Below are 20,589 nucleotides of genomic sequence, written 5' to 3'. Positions count from 1 at the left end.
CTCATTTTGTTAAGGATATCCTATCATTTACCCATTAACTGGAATGATAAGCTACATATTTTTAGATGTAACCTGCAGATACTATTTGGATATTTGCAATAGTGCTTAGATCCTCAGTGATATTTTCACATCTCCTTTCTTTATTGAAGATCATACTGTGGGTGAATATACAAATTGTTTTGTTTCTAAGAAAGAGGTCTAGGATGACTTTAAACATCCTCATATCTATTCAGTAAATCCACGGAGTCAAAAGGGGAAGAACAAACAGCTGTTATTGTCACCATCTATCCAAACACCTCAATAATATCCCATCCAACTGACAAAGTGACAAATCCAGCGTCTTTATCTTATCCTTATAATCTAATTGGCAAACAGTGAGCTTGATGCCCTTCCCCTCCAGGCCCAGTGTCAGTCTTATTGAATGAGAATTCAATTCTCACCAATAGCCCTCAAGGGTAATTACTGGGCTACAGTGAACAGTTTTGCAGGCAGAATGCTGGTTGAAATCCAAACAATGGCTCTTTTCAGTGATGGAAACCCTTTCTTCCTGGATTGTACCCACTCCGCCAGACCTGCTTAATGATTTGTTTACTTTCCTTACTATTGCACAAGCAGAAGGCATCTACTTTTCCTTTGGTTATTCTTACTTATTTGTTTTTAAACATGCAGTGTGTGTGCACACATTCCTGAGTATGTGGATATTTGTATGTGTGTGATATATAGATATAGATAAATAAATACATAGGTAGAGAGAGAGAGAAAGAGAAACGGAGAGTGAGACAGAGAGAGAGAGATATATAGACAAAGTCAAAGACATGAGGGTTGGAATTGGGTGCGAGCATGCTTCCATACAACAAATGTACATGTCATAGGACAATTTTCTGGCAGTCTCTGAGTCAGAGTCTTCCTTCTGTTTGTGACCATAGTACATGATGCACAGTCTAGCTTCAGGCCACTTCCCCTGCCTTCTCTTCTCACTTCCTTGGGACTAGAGATGTAAATCATCAAATCTCATTTTTTTTTAGTTATAAACTGATTGGCCAATTAACTCAGGATTCTTATTAACTCTTATAACTTATATTAGCCCATTATTCTTGTCTATGTTAGCCATGTGGCTTGGTACCTTTTTCGGTGAGGCAGTCAAATCTTTTTTGCTCTGTGTCTGGATCCCAACTGAATTTTTATGTCAATTATGGGGATTGAATTCAGGTCTCTGGGCTGTGTGATGGACCCAGCAAGCAGTTTTATCTGGTAAGACATCTCATTGATAACAGTTATTGTAAATCTTTTAAATGTCCAGAATGTGATGCATTTCATTTTTAGTATTGTTTGCTTTGCTATTTGCAATTACAGATTGATCTAGATATTCAGTTGGCCTTTTTTAGTGTGTCCAAGATAAATTTCCTGACAACTCTTATGAACTTAATATTTTTATCTTCTCTACAAAAATGTATTAATAACTATGTCTAATTTTTATGTGAGATATTTAATAAATTCCAACAGATTCATTAGATGCATTGCAAATGAAGAAATCCACAGGTTGAGGTTGCCTAAACAGAGGCTTAACAGGTATCTCTGTGGTTGCCTTTGATCATGCATGCTACCTGTGAACCTGCATGTCCCTAAAATTGAGGAAACAAATATACTATTCATTTAAATAAAGCATTTACAGCAGGTTCTATGCAGATAATACATTTAGCAATCATTTTATTCCTATTCAAGTTATTTTTTCAGCTGCATGTCTATTTAAGGAACTAACTGTTCAAAGGGAACCACAAATTCACTCTGGACCTGTGTAAATGAAAACGTGCTAAAATTTTAAAAATGCAATCTACTAACATATTTCTTTGCTGCCATCCCAAATTGCAAAGCTTCAGTATCCATCCTAAAGTGATGACAAAGAGGCTATCATATTTTCTGGATTAATCAAGTTTGTTGGTATTATTCATGCAACTGTCTGGTAATATAAAAATGTTCCTGTCTTTCGATCAAAGTAGATAGAAAATGCATTTATCACCAAAATTTGAAAGGGAAAATAAAATAAGGGTAATGGTTTTGAATAACATCTTTTCTTCTGAATTAGGAGGCATAGTGAATGATATTTGACAAGACTTTGAAAGCAATAATAGTAAATCTTTGGTAGGGGCTAAGGGATTTTCTGGTGAGTAAAGGGACGTGAAATATGAGCTCTTTATTCAAGAAGATTCTATGAAAAGCAGTCAGTCTTTCAGGAATTGTATCTTGCTATAAAAACAGCCTATGCAATGTTCTTACTGTTCCTAAGTCTTTGCCCTTTTACCTGACACTCTACTACATTTTAGGGAATAATAACTAAACAAGAAAAGAGTCTGTCCCTCCAGCATCCAAATATGGCTGAAATGTAAATAGTGAAGCTTTTAAAGCTCTCTAATTAATTTCAATGAACTTACAAATATAAAGAATACTTGCACATATATTATCCTATGGGACATACCCTCTAACAGACTCCAGACTCTAGTTTCCTGTCGGCAATATGAGTTCCCACATCAGCCTACAGAAGTCTCTTTTCTCTGTTTTCCATCTCCAGATATTATCTATACTTTAGTGGATGGCTGTATGTTTGTCTAGTGGTTATAGAGTACCTTTCATCTGGCCAAACAGAGAACTCTCTATTATCTTTCGAAGTGCAATAAAATTTCTTTTTTAAGTTTATTTAATTTCATTTTTTAAAAATAAAACAAACTATTTTTTTTCATTCTACATACCAATAATAGTACCCACTCCCTCCCCTCCTCCCATTCCCTCCACCTATCCCATAACCAACCCCCATCCACTCCTCAAAGAGGGTAATACACATTGCTTTGGGAAAGGTCCAAGACCCTCCCTACTATATCTAGACTGAACAAGTTATCCATCCAAAGAGAATTGAATCCCAAAAGTCCAGTACAAACAGCAGGGATAAATCCTGGTACTACTGCCAATGGTCACAATCTACCCCAGCCATACAATTCTGAGCCACATTCAAAGAGTCTAGTTTGGTCCTATGCTGTTTCCTTCCCTGTTTGGCTGGAGTTGGTTAGCTCCCATTAGCTAAGGTAAACTGTTTCAGTGGGTGTACCCATCATGGTCTTGATCTCTTTGCTCATATTCTCATCCCTCCCATTCTTCAACTGGACTTTAGAAGCTCAGCCCCGAGTTCTGCTGCAAGTCTCTGCCTGTGTCTGTCAGTTGTTTGATTAAGGTTCAATGGTGATATTTAAGATATTAATCTATGTGACTACAGGACAAGGCCAGTTCGGACACCCTCTCCTCTATTGCTTAGGGTCTTAGTGGGGCTCTTCCTTGTAGATTCTTGGGAATTTCTCTAGTTTCATGTTTTTTGCTAGCCCCATAATGGTTCCCTCAATCAAAATATCACTTTCTTTGCTCTCATCTCTGGCCTTCCTCAATCTTGAGTATCCCATTCCTTCAAGTTCCTCTTTCCACTTCCCTTCTCTCTTCCTCTTCTCTTTCTGCCTCCCTTTCCTCCCCCCCCCCATCCCTATGCTCCCAATTTTGTCAGACAATCTTGTCTATTTGCCTTTCCAGGTGGATCTATGTATATTTTTCTTAGGATTCACCTTGTTACTTAGCTTCTCTAGGGTCATGGATAATGTAAGTTTGTTATCCTTTCCTTTACAGTTAGTATCCTCTTATGAGTACATACCATGTTCATCTTTCTGGGTCTGGGTTACCTCACTCAGGATTTTTTTTCTAGTTCTGTGCATTTCCATGCAAATTTCAAGGTGTCTTTTTTTTTAATTGCTGAGTAGTACTCCATTGTGTAAATATCACATTTTCTTAATCTATTCTCCAATTGAGGAGCATCTTGGTTCTTTCCAGGTTCTGGCTCTTACAAATAATGCTTCTATGAACATGAACAAATGTCCTTTAGTATCTTTTGGGTATATGACCAAGAGTGGTATTGTTGGGACCTGAGGTAGGTTGATTCCCAATTTTCTGAGAAACCACCCTACTGATTTTCAGAGTGGTTGTACAAGTTTGCATTCCCTTAAACAATGGTAGAGTGTTCCTCTTACTCTACATCCTCTCCAGCATAAGCTATCATTGGTATTTTTGGTCTTAGCCATTCTGATTTATATAAGATGGTAACTCAGAGTTATATGAGTTGCATTTTCCTGATGGCTCAATGAAGAAATGTAGAAGAATGCAAATAGATCCGTATCTATCCCCATGCCCAAAACTCAAGTCCATATGGATTAATGACCTTATATACATCCAATCACACTTTGAAAGTAGAAAGTAGTCTTTGGCGCATGGGCACAGAAACACTTCCTAAATATAACCACAGTAGCACAGACACTGAGAGCAAAACTAAATAAGTGGGACCTTCTGAAACTGAGAAGCTTCTGTAAAACAAAGGACACAGTCCATAAGACAATAAGGCAGCTTACTGATGGGAAAAGATCTTCACCAATCCCTCATCAGAAAAAGGACTGATTTGCAAAATATGCAAAGAGCTCAAGAAATTAGACATCAAAATTAAAATAATCCAATTAAAAATGGGATTAAGAACTAAACAAAGAATTCTTAAAGGAAGAATCTCAAATGGCCAAAAGACACTTACAGATATGTCCAACATCACTAGACATCAGGAATTTCTACATTGAGTTCTGTTTGCTGAAATTCACAAACAGGACCTGCACCACACTGAACATTCTGTATGACTGCTTGACTGGGAGAGCATCAGTTTTGTGGAAAGTTTAGGATGATGCCAGTCAAAAACTTTTAAGAGTAATTTATTGTCCACCTATGACGTAAAATTTCTGTGTGATTTATTTAGGCAAATTCTTTCAGGGATGTCTCGACTTCTTGCTTTTACCAACCCAAAAGAAAAGGATCTATGACTTGTAAGTGAGATTTCTCTGATGTACTCTAACCCACTTGCCTGATGCTCCCAAGTTTCTTGATTTATGGCTTTCATTATTCTGTTCCCATAAAATGTTCCTAAAACTGTATTCCTGTTGGAATATAGCATTTGTGTTTGCCTGATTCTGGTTAGCCCAGCTATGATCACTCATATTTTGTTCTAAAAAATGTTCAGTCTAGTTATTTCTGAGATGAGACCTGTACTGTTTTTAATTTTTTTATTGTTTTGTATATGTGGGTTTTACCCTTTTCTAAGCATGTCCTAATGTAGACACCTTCTCTTATCCTTAGAATAACATCCATGATCTCCTCATATTTTATAATTATAGCTTGTTATCATAGCTTAGTAATTATTTTTATTAAAAGAATTTATATTTAAACTATTATGTAGTTCTCTCCTCACTAGTCAATGCACATACAAGTAAATATTGCTTTGTTTTGTGCTTAGAACTTCACTCTGCTTCCTTCAGTCTAGGTTCAATGGAGATGGACTCCTTGCCTCATGATTCAGTTTTCTTGCCTGTACAATAAGGATCTTAATACTACACCTCTATGGTGGCCAAGTGCGCTAATGGAACGTTGAGTGTACAATCACTTAGCACAAAACAACCTTGACTAGAATAAACAAGTAAGAACATCTCTTACTAGTCAAGCAAGTCTTTCGCTATGCTAATTCACAAGCAGGAACCTACTGTTGATGACTGCGTAGTAGGTATTAACTGAGGTACCTGTGTGGAAATACCTGGCAGCATTTATACACATAGTAGAAAACTGCCTAGGATCAAACTAGAAATAATACTCTCCATTTCAGTAACACAGGAGGCAGAGATATGTTGTGTGTCCTTTGCCTGGGGTGATGAAAGGCTAAGTCATGCACAGTAGACAACATTTCCTGGATAGGACGAAACTTCTCATTGTATAGAATTTGCCTTCCATACATGACCATGGGTTGGATTCCTCCTCAAAAGAGGCATAAAAAAGAGATTAATAAACCTTTTCTTTCTGACAAAATCTTCTTCGTTTGTGCAAAACATATGTGGTGCTAAAAATGAATTCTAAGAAGTTTTACAATGTACACTACTACTTGTAAAGCTATTTGAAAATAAAGCTCTTCTGAGAGGGTAGAAATTTTTAGAGGAATATTTTATATTTCTCCCAAGTTCACGAAAAGTTATGTAGAAAATAGAACCTCCTCCAAGCCGGGCGATGGTGGCGCACGCCTTTAATCCCAGCACTCGGGAGGCAGAGGCAGGCGGATCTCTGTGAGTTCGAGACCAGCCTGGTCTACAGAGCTAGTTCCCGGACAGGCTCCAAAGCCACAGAGAAATCCTGTCTCGAAAAACCAAAAAAAAAAAAAAAAAAAAAAAAGAAAATAGAACCTCCATATTTACTCTCAGAAGTTAGAGGAAACAAATCCTTGATATTAATTTACTACTAAAAACTTCATTCTTATAAATATTCTGAAATTGAAATTAATGTCAGCTAATTTTGAAAAGGTAATTTCTCATTTTCTAATGGATTATTGTATTTATTTACTCAAGTCTTGTGCTTTCCTTCTGTTACCTTCACATACAGTCTCAAGGGCACCAATGTGGGCATGACATCGTGATCGCTGGATTCAGCTGACTCTGTACCACACTTCTATTTTTCATCCTTGTCTCATTTCCCAACCACATTAGGGCCAAGTGTGTAATAGGCTGACTTCTATGGATTGCTCAGAAAGTATGTCAGGAAGCAGCCTGTGTTGCCTCCAGGAGAGAAGGCTTCTCTTATCAATGCCATGATTACCAGCCCAGTCAATACTAGCTAATTGAAATATCCATGATTAATGATCTATCCTTCTCAAGGTGTTTCTTATCTCAGTGAGCTTTAAAATCATGCCTATGAGGTCTATACATTTTTTCGTTTCTTGTTCTTCTTTTTCTTCTTTTAATTTTCCTGTCTTTCATCTTCATCAAAACTGTCCCTATTCAGGTGTCCAAACTACTTGTGTCATTTATTTCTTCTGTCACAGGCTCCTTCCTCCTTCACATCACTATATGTCTTTCTGTCCTGTGTCATATATCCTTTTAATAGTGCATATCTATCATTGCATTTTATCCCTTCCTTCGTACTAAATATAGTTAGAGAATGGGCACCAAGAGAAACAGAGTCTGGTTAGCTAGTGACAGTTCTAATTGCCTGACTCTTAGATATTTATGGCACTTCAGAAGGTGGCTTTATCAAAAAAACTTCAACCTAGCACTTTTAATAGACATATAAAAAATCAGGAACAGGAAACGTACAATATATATTCAAAGGGAAGTCAACTGTCTTTAACATATATTAAATGTTATTTTATTTGATATCATTCCTGTTGGTAGCATCTGTTTTGGTCTGTGCAAAATATGGGTCACTAGTTTAACAAAATCTTAGCATCCTTTCAGGTCTTGACATTGAAGTAAATAAGTTTTACAGTACTGTCTGGCACTACATTGATATTCTCCATGATTAATAAATGATAACTAAATAATTAATATCAAGAACAAAAACTGTCAAGGTTGGCTATTTTCTGTCTGTGGGAATGTATAATTAAGAAGAAACAGACAACGTTGATACTTTAGTATTTGTTTTTGAGACAGGAGTTCAATGTATAACTGTCCTGGCTATCTTGAATCTTGCTTTGTAGACCAAGCTGGCCTCAGACTCATAGAAATCTGCCTACCTCTGTCTCCCAAGTGCTGGGATTAAATGCATAAGCCACCACTTTCCTGTAAAGTTGAAGCTTTTTGAAGGTCTTGTCTTTGAGTTTGTTTGAGAGTCTGAGAGCAACATTAAGGTGTGCAAGAAAATAAGGAATATTCGTATATTGCTTTAATCTAATTTTGATATAATAATGATATTATACAAATGCATAGTGGATCAGTTCAATACTGAGAAACACTCTCCATCCACTGCCATTTGCCATGTGTGCAGGCTACTAAAATGTATCATTTAAGGTACTGTATACAAAAAATGGATTATAACTCATGACTTAAATTGGTTCATAAGAAGACATGAATAAGTCAATTTAAATGGCTTAAACTCCTCACACCCTGAAGGGATGTATGCGTCTGGCTGGACATTAGAGGAAACTTCTGTTCATGAATCGAGAGGAGGATATAGCAGAAAGCTTTGTTGATAGTCGTACTTCCTAGTGATTGATCCAAGGAAGAAGGAGGGATTGTTATTCTCAATTCAAGAAGAAAGGAGGCTTCTAAGGCTTGGAGGCAGGCTGCAGTAGGCAGGCCTGGAGGGAGCGGGTCCATGCGGGCCTCAGTGCCAGCCAGGCCTGAAGAGAGGAGAAGGGAGGTCATAGCCTGAAAGTGTATCCACTATGTCCGTGCCCGCTGCCGCTGAGAGCTGTGAGTGTTGGGAACAACCATGTCCTACTGCCGACAAGAAGAGAAGGATCAGATCATATTTGTGACCAAAGAAGACCATGAAACTCCTAGCAGTGCGGAGCTGGTGGCTGATGACCCCAATGATCCCTATGAGGAGCACGGATTGATACTGCCCAATGGAGACATTAACTGGAATTGCCCATGCCTTGGTGGAATGGCGAGTGGCCCCTGTGGGGAACAGTTCAAGTCTGTCTTTTCCTGCTTCCATTATAGCAAAGAGAAAATCTAGGGATCAGATAGTAGAGACCAGTTTCGGACCATGCAGAAATACTCAGACCTCTATCCCCAAGACGAGGAGGAGGATGAGGAGGCAAAACCAGTGGAGCACAAGGAAGAAACAGCCGCTCCTAAGGCCTCCGCAGCCAAAGAGCAGGGGTCAAGCTCCCGAAGGTCACAGGCCCTGGCTGCCACTCACCAAGAGACTTTCTATACAACGCCTTTTGGTCACCTCTGTGAACGTTTCTTTCCTCTGTGCACTGTAATGTACAAAATAACTTATTTTAATGATCAGGGGTCTTGGCTACTTGCCATATACACTGAAGAAAAGGGGTGTGTACACCTGGGTCCTGTGTAAACCTGTCCTTGAAAGTTAAGCAAATGCTGGATGTACTCTGTGATTGCCCCGGATTTTGTCACTTTGAAATACTGTGCTGTGACTTCTCAGCAACCAAAAGTTGTTACTCAGGAAAGTTCATCATGAGAAAGCTGATTTATTCTGACCGTTGTGTTCCTTTTGGTACATTTTACATCTCTTTGGGAAATATAGTAGATGCCAAAACTCCCTTAAGGGTAGGTCCATTCCTATTGGAAGAGGCTGGTGGTCAGATACTTGAGTTGGGGTACATGGGAGTACTACCTTGTTCCTAGCTCCCATGTTTCTGTGCAGTCCAGACTCTAAGGTGTCTACAGTTGCAGGGTGGTATTGAACCCAGTGACTTCCAGTCCTTCTGGGTGAAAGGAGAGGCTTGGGATTTGTTTTATTGTTTTGCTATTCCAAAAGCCCTGGTTTGGTGCACATATTCACTCGGTCCACTCAGTTGTGATTTGATTCGGGGACTTAGCTGCTTCCAGAGCAGAAGTCAGCAGAGGAAACATCTGAATGAAGTACTCAATTAAAAAGAAAAAAAATCTGTTTGAGAAAAGACAAGAATAAAGGAAACTTCAAAATTAGTTCTAAGGGTCTAAGATGCATTGCTGAAGCTCAGAGGAGCACAAGAAATGAAATTATTCACATATATGGTCGCTTGCAAAAATGGGACTTGAAAGCATCAACCTGGAGGTCGTGGTAGAATTATATATGTTCCAGGAGCAGTATCAATTTTGCGTTGACTTCAAAAAATATATGTGTAAGTGTCTCAGTAGAACAGGCATTGGTATATTAATGTACACTACATATAGACCTCTTTTTCTGGGAGTGAGGAAGAAGGGAGATAGTCCAAATACTTTCTGTACTCAAAAGCTCAGGGATTGAGATTGTGTGTGTGTGTGTGTGTGTGTGTGTGTGTGTGTGTGTGTGTGTGTGTGTGTGTGTGTATGTGTGTGTGTGTAAGAGGGGACCTCTTGAAAACTCTTGAAGACTTCATGGTAAAAAGACTCAGTGGAAAATTTTGCAGAACCAAGATATTTGGATTCTCAGATCTGGAAATCACCAGGCAAAAGCAAAGTTTAACAAAGAGTTCTTCTGTTCTGTTCTTACTTTACAAGTGAAAAGGGGAAATTGAGCAATCTAAATGTTAGGGAAATAGTAGCACTAAGTGAAAACTTAAATATGATCTTTCTTCTATAAGGCTATACCAAAAAGCTTCTTTTCAGTATGAATGGAAACAGCATTTATGTATATAAAAGCAATTTGTAAAGAAAGTGGGGATGAACTTAAAAGAGAGAGAGGAGGGACATTTAAGAAGTTCTAGAGTGAGGGAATGGGGATGTGATATATTATAATCTTAAATTATAAAAGAAATACTTTTAAAGATATGCTGTTCTATTATGATTGGAGCCTTTAAGTTATTTTGTGCTAGGAATTCCAGTTACACAAGCTGTGTGACCTTGGGCAGGAAACATGACTGTTTTGATCCTATTTTAAATCAGCAAATGCTGACAGATGCAGTGACAAGATCCAAGATCTGGTGACAGGCAGCAAAAAGCCTGACAACGTTACAAAAGCAAACAAGATAAATGCCTGAAAAAAATAGTCTTTAAATGATACATTTCTATTTCAGAGTTAAAGAAAGGTATAAACATTTTTTTCTAGAATTCCCAAGCAAATAAAAACTAAATATTTGCCTGTACTTTATGTAACTCATAAAACTTTAATTTTATAGTAACATGCCACTACTCATAAACACAATTTTAAACCATAGTGTACAAATTTTATTCTAAAACAAAAACCACAGTCATTTGGATAATTCTCGAAATCAATGTAAAAGTATAGCAACATTTAATTAAAGCAGAAATTTTCTAGGAAAGTTCTTGTATAGTTTGTTGAGAAATATCCTCAAATATTTTGAAATTTTTATTAACTGTCAAAATTCTAAAGGGAATTATTCTAAAGAGGAAGATAATTTTTGTTTATAATGTATTATTCTTAGTAAATCGGAATAATTCCATATGTATGAGCTCCCTTTATCTAGTTTTTTTTTGCTTTCTTAATAACAAAAAAACTATGAGTCCATCAATATTTTATTCCTGTTTGTTATCATAGTACAGTTCCAATGTATATACTATAAATTCAGTCATTGTGGCTGTGCAATGGATTGATTTTAACAGTATATCACAGTTTGCAGCATCCCTACAATCCAGCTTTAGAACGTTTTATAATGCCACTTCAGCAAGCTTCTGAGACTCTTTTGATTATAGTACTGAAAACTCCACTCCACCAGAGATCTCCGGCATGCCACAAATAATTGATATCCATGAATAGGAGTGGCATGTCAACTTTCTTTGATGGCAACACCTCCTTCTTTCCCTCCTCTTCCTTATTCCCCTCCACCATCAACCTTTCTTTCCTTCTCCCCCTTTCTCAACAAATATAGATACCTGGATTCATTTGATGACATTGTTCAAACTCAAGTCATAGTGTGTTACGGAAAGAGATGAATACATTTTTTTGTATTTATTTGTTTGTTTTATTGTTTTTATTGAGTTATATATTTTTCAACCCTCCCCTTCTTCCCACCCTCCTCCCCTTCTAACCTTTCTTGTAATTCCCATGATCCCACTTTACTCAGGAGATCTTGTCTCTTTCTACTTCCCTTGTAGATTAGATCCATGTATATCTCTGTTAGGATCCTCATTGTTGTTTAGGTTCTCTGGGATTGTGAATTTTAGAGTAGTTTCTCTTTGTTTTACGTCAAAAAGTCACTTATGAGTAAGTATATATTACATTTGTTTTTCTGGATCTGGAATACATTACTTAATATGATGTTTTCTAGATCCATCCATTTGCATGCAAATTCAAGATGTCATTATTTTTTTTTCCACTGTGTAGTACTCTATTGTGTAAATGTACCATATCTTCTTTATCCATTCTTCAGTCAAGGGACATTTAGGTTGTTTACAGTTTCTGGCTATGACAAATAATGCTGCTATGAAAATAGCAGCACATGTCCTTGTGGTATGCATGAGTATCCTTTGGGGATATACCCCAAAGTGGTATTGTTGGGTCTTGAGGTAGGTTGTTTCCTAATTTTCTAAGAAATCACCATATTGATTTCCAAAATGAATGTACCAAGTTGCACTGCCACCAGAAATGGAGGAGAGTTCTCTTTATCTCACATCCTCTCCAAAAAAAGTTGTCTTCAGTGCTTTAGATGTTGGCTGTTCTTTCAGGTATAATATGGAATCTCAGAGTTGTTTTAATGTGCATTTCTCTAATGCCTAAGGATGTTGAACATTTCCTTAAGTGTCTTTGTTTTAGATTCATCTTTTGAGAGTTCTCTCTTTAGGCCTGTACCCCATTTTTATTTATTGGATTATTTCTTCTTTTGAAGACCAATTTCTTGAGTTCTTTGTATATTTTCGAGATCAGCCACCACAAGCGGATCTGATGTAAGGTTGGGGAAGATCTTTGGCCAATTTGTAGGCTACTATATTGTCTTGTTGACCATGTCCTTTGTTTTACAGAAGCTTCTCAGACATCTCACCTAGGTTGGGAATGTTATTGGCCTGCTTTTGTTTGATTGTTTTGGTTGCTGTTGTTGTTGTTGTTATTTTGCTTTGTTTTCTGTTTTCAATGTTTGTTTAAAACAGTTTTCTCTAAGTTCCTACCTCAGTTCACAGACAGAGCATTGCAGTTACACAGAACTAATCCTCATGAGTCAGGGAGACTGCTCAATCTTCTTAAAATTCCTGCAAGAGCTCTGTGATTACTGCTTGAAAAGCATAGACATGTGTCACCAAAGGCAGGTATATAGAGTGTTAATGGGCTCTGCTCAGAGAATATAATAGAATTGAGTTCTACCTCAAACTACATGACACTTGATTGAAGAAAACAGAATCCTCTAACAGAAAAATCCTTGCAATGTAGCCAGGCGGTGGTGGCTCACGCCTTTAATCCCAGCACTTGGGAGGCAGATGCAGGCGGATCTCTGTGAGTTCGAGACCAGCCTGCTCTACAAGAGCTAGTGCCAGGACAGGCTCCAAAACCACAGAGAAACCCTGTCTCGAAAAACCAAAAAAAAAGAGAAGAAAAGAAAAGAAAAATCCTTGCAATAAACAAAGGCATTTTCATCAGAATTACAATTAGAATAATGTTTCTATCAATATACTTTACTAACAATGTATAACTAAAAGGTGAAAATGATGTATGAAATTTGTTCCACAATTCTAGAAATCCATTTTAAGGAATATATCAAAGATGTTATAAAAATATAGTTTATTTGATCCCTAGCTTCTGTACAGATTCCATGAATCAGACACTTATATTAAGCTTGTGCAACAAATATTTACACACTGAGTTATCCTGCTGTCCCAGGTCGAAAAATGTAGAAATGATGATGTATTTGCATTTGATATACACACTGAATTAATACTATATCTATGTTTTTGCGTGTGTTCACTTTTGTTTAATGTTGAAAAATGAACTAGGCAAGTGTAGTTATTCTGGTTTGTACAAAATAAAACCTTTTTAATAGCCTTCTGTAGATTTTATGCAGAGAGGGAGCTAGTTAGTAGTGGAGCCAGGATTCTAGCCAAGTTCTACATGTACTTTAAAATATGAGTGTTTTAGGTTATTTTCTGGTGTCTCCAGTAGGAACTGAACAAATTCGAATGAGGCAATGAATAAATGAGTGAGTAACTGCCAGAGATAAAGGCTATCATTTCCCCACAGCAGACAGGCAGGATAATTACAGCTGTGCCCTGATGGAACCACTTGCTTGGCCCTTCACTGTGTACCCTAGAAAAAGTCTTCATGATTCCCAAAGTCTTCTCAACATGGCAGTGATTCTTGGGAAGTAAGAGTAACAAGTTGATGGAATAGAATAAGCCAATACAACTTGACAAAACAAAACTACTCTTAGTGATCAAATAGCTCCCCAGTTCATGAAGCTCATGGACGGAAGTTCACTGGAAACCAACAATGGAAACACAGTTGCATCATATCAGCTCTCTGTTGGCTGTATGAGATAATACCTACATATTGATCCTATCATCTTTATAGAAACTGAGCAAATAACTCCAGAAATTCCATGTATTTTGTGTATATTTTGTTGATATATAAACATCACAGAGTATTTTATTTTTTCACTTTTGTCCACTGTACACTGTGTATGTGTGTGTGTTATGTTTATATATGCATATGTACATGTGTATCCAGGTGCATGTGCATGTATTTGTGGATGCATGTGGAGGCCGGAAAATCAGAAGATAATTTCTGATGTTGTTTCTCAGGCACCATCCGCATTACTTTGTTTTTAATGTATTTTATTTTATGCATGTGTGTGTGTCTGTATATATGTGCTACATATGCATGCATGAGCCTGGGGAAATAAAAAAAAAGGCTTCAAATACCCAGGAGAAAGAGCTACCGACAGTCGTGAGTCACCATTTGGGTTCTGAGAATGAAACCTAGATCTACAAGAGCAACATGTGCTTTGACTTGTGAGTGCTCACTCCATTCCCCACCTTACTTCTTGAGACAGGATTTCTCTGATTTGGAGCTCACTGACTCAACCAGTTTGGCTTGTCTGTCAGTGAGGCCCAAGAATTCATTCAGCCATCTCTTCCTCCCAGATGAAGAGTTACAAGTGCATCCATCCCACCAGGCCTACCTTTGAACACAGAAGCAGGGTTAGGACCCATGGCCTCATGGAAGCAGGGATGGGACACAGGTCCTCATGCTTTCGTAGCAAATACTCTACCAAATGAGCTGTCCTCCCAGGCTGTAGTAATTCCTTCAGTATGTAAAGGCATCCAAAAATCACTGTAGAGTGTAGAGTTCCTATGACTTGTGTTTTTATAGCTTGTGCAGTATAGTACATTGTGACAGTTGTTTAATCTACTGATAACAACTACTGTGATAATTTATCTTTTTCTAGCAAAAGTAGACATATAGAAATATATAGTTACTCAATTTTTTAAGAGTTAGAATATATGAAATATTGTCAATGAATACTTTTTTTTAGTATCAAACCAAAGTAAAGCACCTTTGTGCTCCCTTGAAGCAAATAATATTAGATCTTCCAGATGCCTGTAATTTAATTCACATACAAGACTCATGAGAGGAATACACTAACATAACACTAGGAGCATTAGCTGTTAGGGGTGGAAGCCAACTGTGAATTACAGTCTTCCTAGAAAATTACAAGCCATTATGAACTTCATGTGACACTACTGCCTATATGTGAGCAAGGCACAGTTTGGTGCATGAGGCACAAGGTTTACATACAAACACATGAGTATTAAATCGGAATTGGCTGCATGATCTAAGAAAATCTGTATCATTTGGAGTCTGTAAGTACTCATTATTAAGGTAGACAGTCGTAATAGCCAATGCCATGACATTAGAAATATTAAATCATATAATAAAAGAAACAAGATATATAGGAACCCACAAATAAAATTATTTTTTTAAATGTAAGTTGTAGGAGAATTGGTATATATTCTTAAAGAAAAGCTTTTATGGGCTAGAGACATTGCTCAGTGGTTAAGAAAACAATCAGGGCTTTTTTTTTTTGGTACGGAGGTTTTTGATAACAGCTTCTAATTCTTCGCGACTAACAGGTCTATTTAGATTGTTCACCGGGTCCTGGTTTAACTTTGGTATATGGTATTTATCTAAAAACGTGTCCATTTCTTTTACATTTTCCAGTTTTGTGGCATACAGGCTTTTGTAGTAAGATCTAATGATTCTTTGAATTTCGTCTATGTCTGTGGTTATGTCCCCCTTTTCATTTCTGATCTTATTAATTTGCCTATTCTCTCTCTGCCGTTTGATTAGTTTGGATAGGGGTTTATCAATCTTGTTGATTTTCTCCAGGAACCAGCTTTTTGTTTCATTGATTCTTTGGATTGTTTTCTGTGTTTCTATTTTGTTGATTTCCGCCCTCAGTTTGATTATTTCCAGTCTTCTACTTCTCCTAAATGAGCCTGCTTCTTTTTTTTTCTAGAGCTTTCAGGTGGGCTGTTAAGTCTCCAATGTGTGCTTTCTCTGTTTTCTTTAAGTAGGCACTTAGTGCTATGAACTTTCCTCTTAGGACTGCTTTCATAGTGTCCCATAAGTTCGAGTATGTTGTTTCTTTATTTTCATTGAATTCGAGGAAGGCTTTAATTTCCTTCTTTATTTCTTCCTTGATCCAGGTGTGGTTCAGTAGTTGACTCTTCAGTTTCCATGAGTTTGTAGGCTTTCTGGGGGTAGCATTGTTGTTGAATTCTAACATTAATTCAAGGTGATCTGATAAGACACAGGAGGTTACGAATATTTTTTTGTAACTGTGGAAGTTTGCTTTGTTACCGAGTATGTGGTCAATATTCAAGAAGGTTCCATGAGCTGCAGAGAAGAAGGTATATGGAAATAGAAAACACTATCCTGAGTGAGGTAACCCAGACCCAAAAAGATGAACATGGGATGTACTCACTCATAATTGGTTTCTAGCCATAAAGAAACTTCATCTGGCGATGGATGGAGATAGAGATGGAGACCCACACTGGAGCACCGGTCTGAGCTCCCAATGTCCCAATGAGGAGCAGAAGGAGGAAGAACATGAGCAAAGAAGTCAGGAACACAAGGGGTGCACTCACCCACGGAGACAGTGGGGCTGATCTACTGGGAGCTCACCAAGCCCTGCTGGACTGTGACTGAAAAAGCATGGGATAAAACCGGACTCTCTGAATATGGCGGACAATGAGGGCTGCTGAGAAGCCAAGGACAATGTCACTGGGTTTTGATCCTACTTCTTGTTCTGGCTTTGTGGGATCCTAGCCAGTTTGGATGTTCACCTTCCTAAACCAGGATGGAAGGGGGAGGACTTTGGACTTTCCACAGGGCAGGGAACCCTGACTGCACTTCAGACTGGAGAGGGAGGGGGAGAGGAATGGGGGGAGGGGGCAGGAGTGGGAGGAGGGGGAGGGAAATGGGAGGCTGGGAGGAGGCGGAATTTTTTTTTCAATTAAAAAAAAACAAAAGAAAACAACCAGGATTTGGTTCCAAGTACACACGTAATGACTCACAAATATTTGCAATTTCACTTCTCAGTACTCTGACACATTTCTATAGCCTCTCTGGGCAAAAACATACATTCAGTATATAATTCATTCACACAAATACTTTGTATATTTAAAATATAAACTAATAAATATATTAAATTTAAAAAGTCTCAAATGAGTCTTCACCATCAAAGCATTTAACCTACTCCACAGGACTTAATTTTGCATTAAAACTAATCCAATTATAAATTCTGAGCAGCCATATTTCTATGAGTTAATTCTTCTTAGGAAATAAAAGACAATGTTATAAATTAACTTAACTACATTTGAAAAACCTATGAGCTCCCTAAATCGACTTGTATTTACTTTATATTTATTATTCCTCTGAAACTAGTGCTTATTGAACTGTTCACTAGGATATACCCTTGTGCAGTGCCTTCCGTAATGCCATTTTGTGGCATTATGAAGATATGAATGAAAGAGGTTTTTTTTCCAGTTAAGCTTTTACGTTAGCAAGAAGTAATATTAGCTAAAAACCTGTTATCCTGAAAGATAATCACTACAATTTGTTAATTTTTTGAATGTCCTAGAATTTTCTCCTCTATATGAACTCTATTTCACAAAGCTTTTATACTCCATCTAAGGGATGATTGAAAGGGTTAGGAGAAAATTAATCAATAAGTTTAGAGAATCATACAACAAATGCAGGAAAGAGTGTCATAAATCCTGTAGGGTGTTTAGTAGTTTGATTATACGTTTTGATCCTTTGGTTTTAAGAACACAAGAATATAACTGCACAATGGCCCTGAAATCCAAGCACTGATTGATAGTTACAAGTATGCTATGACACTATTCATGAGGAAAGATGCACAGATGTTTTTCTGCCTCATATAAGGAACAAACGACAGACTAAAGTATATAAATCACCAAAATCTGGCTTGGAGAACCAGAAAGTTCTATTGGGTTTACTTAAAGGATTGTCGGTGAAGAATTAATTACAGGGACATGGTTCACTCAAAGGCAGCTGGAACTCCAAAGCCTTCCCCAGCGTGGCTCATCCTTAGAAGCTGGGACCCTGGAGAACACTACAAAACTTACAGGTAGCTCATCAGATTAGATTAAAGAGTGCCTGCCGGTTTTAGGAAGCTCAAGTGCTCTGACACCTTCTGCATGCATGTGTTCGGAAAGAGTGGAGGCTAGTTAATTTGATCCTTTTCCACGACTTCATAAAGGCTAAAGAGCTTTCGTACATGATGGAATCTCAGAATAATTTGCTACCCGATAATAGGGTCAAGAGCTGGAGGTCAGATATGACCTTACTTCTCATACCACTCATATGTAGATTAATAGATGGTTTTAATTTTGAAAACTTAAAGAATTTAAATAATTAATAATCATGTAAATTAATATTTTAAATGTCTTTTAGAAATGCAAAAATATATGAATCTCTCGATATGTGTGTATTCATTAATTATTGCACATAACTATTATGAATTCATTAATTAGTCCACATAAATATGTGCTTTCCAGAAAGCTGAAAAGACTAAAATAAGAACATTTTAACATAAAGCTTCATTGCTCACAATTGAATTGTGAATTCTAATTTCATATCATGCTATACCTAAGTATACAAAGATGAAGAGAATGCTGTGGTATTGTTGGGTCTTGAGGTAGGTTGTTTCCTGATTTTCTGAGAAATCACCATATTGATTTTCAAAGTGACTGTACCAAGTTGCACTGCCACCAGAAATGGAGGAGAGTTCTCTTTATCTCACATCCTCTCCAACAAAAGTTGTCATCAGTGCTTTAGATCTTGGCCGTTCTTTCAGGTATAGTATGGAATCTCAGAGTTGTTTTAATGTGGATGCTGAACATTTCCTTAAGTGTCTTTGTTTTAGATTCATGTTTTGAGAGTTCTCTCTTTAGGCCTGTACCCCATTTTTATTTTTGGATTATTTGTTCTTTTGAAGACCAATTTCTTGAGTTCTTTGTATATTTTCGAAATCAGCCACCACAAATGGATCTGATGTAAGGTTGGGGAAGATCTTTTTCCATTTTGTAGGCTACTATATTGTCTTGTTGACCATATCCTTTGTTTTACCGAAGGTTCTCAGACATCTCACCTAGGTTGAGAAGGTTATTGGCCTGCTTTTGTTTGATTGTTTTGGTTGATGTTGTTGTTATTTTGCTTTGTTTTTTGTTTTCATTGTTTGTTTAAAACAGTTTTCTCTAAGTTCCTACCTCAGTTCACAGACAGAGCATTGCAGTTTGACAGAACTATTCCTCATGAGTCAGGGAGACTGTCCAATCTTCTTAAAGTTCCTGCAAGAGCTCTGTGATTACTGCTTGAAAAGCATAGACATGTGTCACCAAAGGCAGGTATATAGAGTGTTGACAGGCTCTGCTTAGAGAATATAATAGAATTGAGTTCTACCTCAAACTACATGACACTTGATTGAAGAAAACAGAATCCTCTAACAGAAAAATCCTTGCAATAAACAAAGGCATTGTCATCAGAATTAAAATTAGAATAATGTTTCTATCAATATACTTTACAAACAACGTATAACTAAATGGTGAAAATGATGTATGAAATTTGATCCACAATTCTAGAAATCCACTTTAAAGGATATATCAAAGATGTTATAAAAATATAGTTTATTTGATCCCAAGCTTCTGTACAGATTCCATGAATCAGACTGATGGAGGTGGACACTTATATTAAGCTTGTGCAACAAATATTTACACACTGAGTCATCCTGCTGTCCCAGGTCTAAAAATTTAGAAATTATGGTGTATTTGCATTTGGTATACATACTGAATTGATACAATATCTATTATAGATTCTTATACTTAGCAGAAATCATGAAAGACTCAGTTTAGTAAGAGAATCATAAAAATGGATTTGAAAAAAAGTGTTTATTGTTGAGAAGATAGGAGAACCTTTGAATCATCTGTTTTGTGAGATTTATAATTAAACAAAAACATGACTGGTGATAACATGTAAAACCATAATACCATAATACACTATGACATACACTTTCTTAGAAAAAAACTTAACATTAATTATAACTTTAAATAGAAGCAGAAAATAGCTCTCACAAAAATAATTTTTGCAAGCTCTTCAGACAAAGCTTTAATCACACATGAAAAATATTTATAAGGAATCAAAGTGTGTATGAAGAAAACAATCTTGATCAGTAAACACTACTGGAGAGTGTGTGAAACACTTTCTGACAGAGACTGGTTTCAATAATTTTTTCTAACGTCTTAAATATAGTTTTAAACTCTTAAATATAGCAAAAATAAGGAAGCAAGCATTCATTTATATATTTATGTTGTTATTTATGTAAAATTTATTACACAATACCTAAATATGATGCTACAATGAAAGAAAGGCTCAATTTAGAGAGAGAGAAAATAAAAGAACTGTGGGTTAGAATAAATCATGAAAGCAGGGCCAGAAAGATGGCTCAGTGGTTAAGCTTATTAGTTATTCTTGCAGACAATCTGAACTTGGTTTCTACCACCCACACAGTGGCCACAAAGCCACTTATATCTGTGGCAACAGTCTTCTGGTAAACTCTACTAGTTTCTTTTGGCACCAGGAACACAC

At 37.0% G+C, this 20,589-nt stretch overlaps 1 pseudogene; it reads left to right on the top strand.

The window, feature by feature from the left end:
* The first annotated feature begins 8,213 nt into the window (after nucleotides 1-8,213).
* Nucleotides 8,214-8,904, top strand: LOC142836646 (mitochondrial intermembrane space import and assembly protein 40 pseudogene; annotated as a pseudogene).
* Nucleotides 8,905-20,589: the final 11,685 nt, after the last annotated feature.

Source organism: Microtus pennsylvanicus, chromosome 16 (genome assembly GCF_037038515.1).
Source record: "Microtus pennsylvanicus isolate mMicPen1 chromosome 16, mMicPen1.hap1, whole genome shotgun sequence".
Classification (NCBI taxonomy): domain Eukaryota; kingdom Metazoa; phylum Chordata; class Mammalia; order Rodentia; family Cricetidae; genus Microtus; species Microtus pennsylvanicus.
Note: the sequence above shows the minus strand (reverse complement) of the source record. Positions and strands in the feature narration are given on the sequence as shown.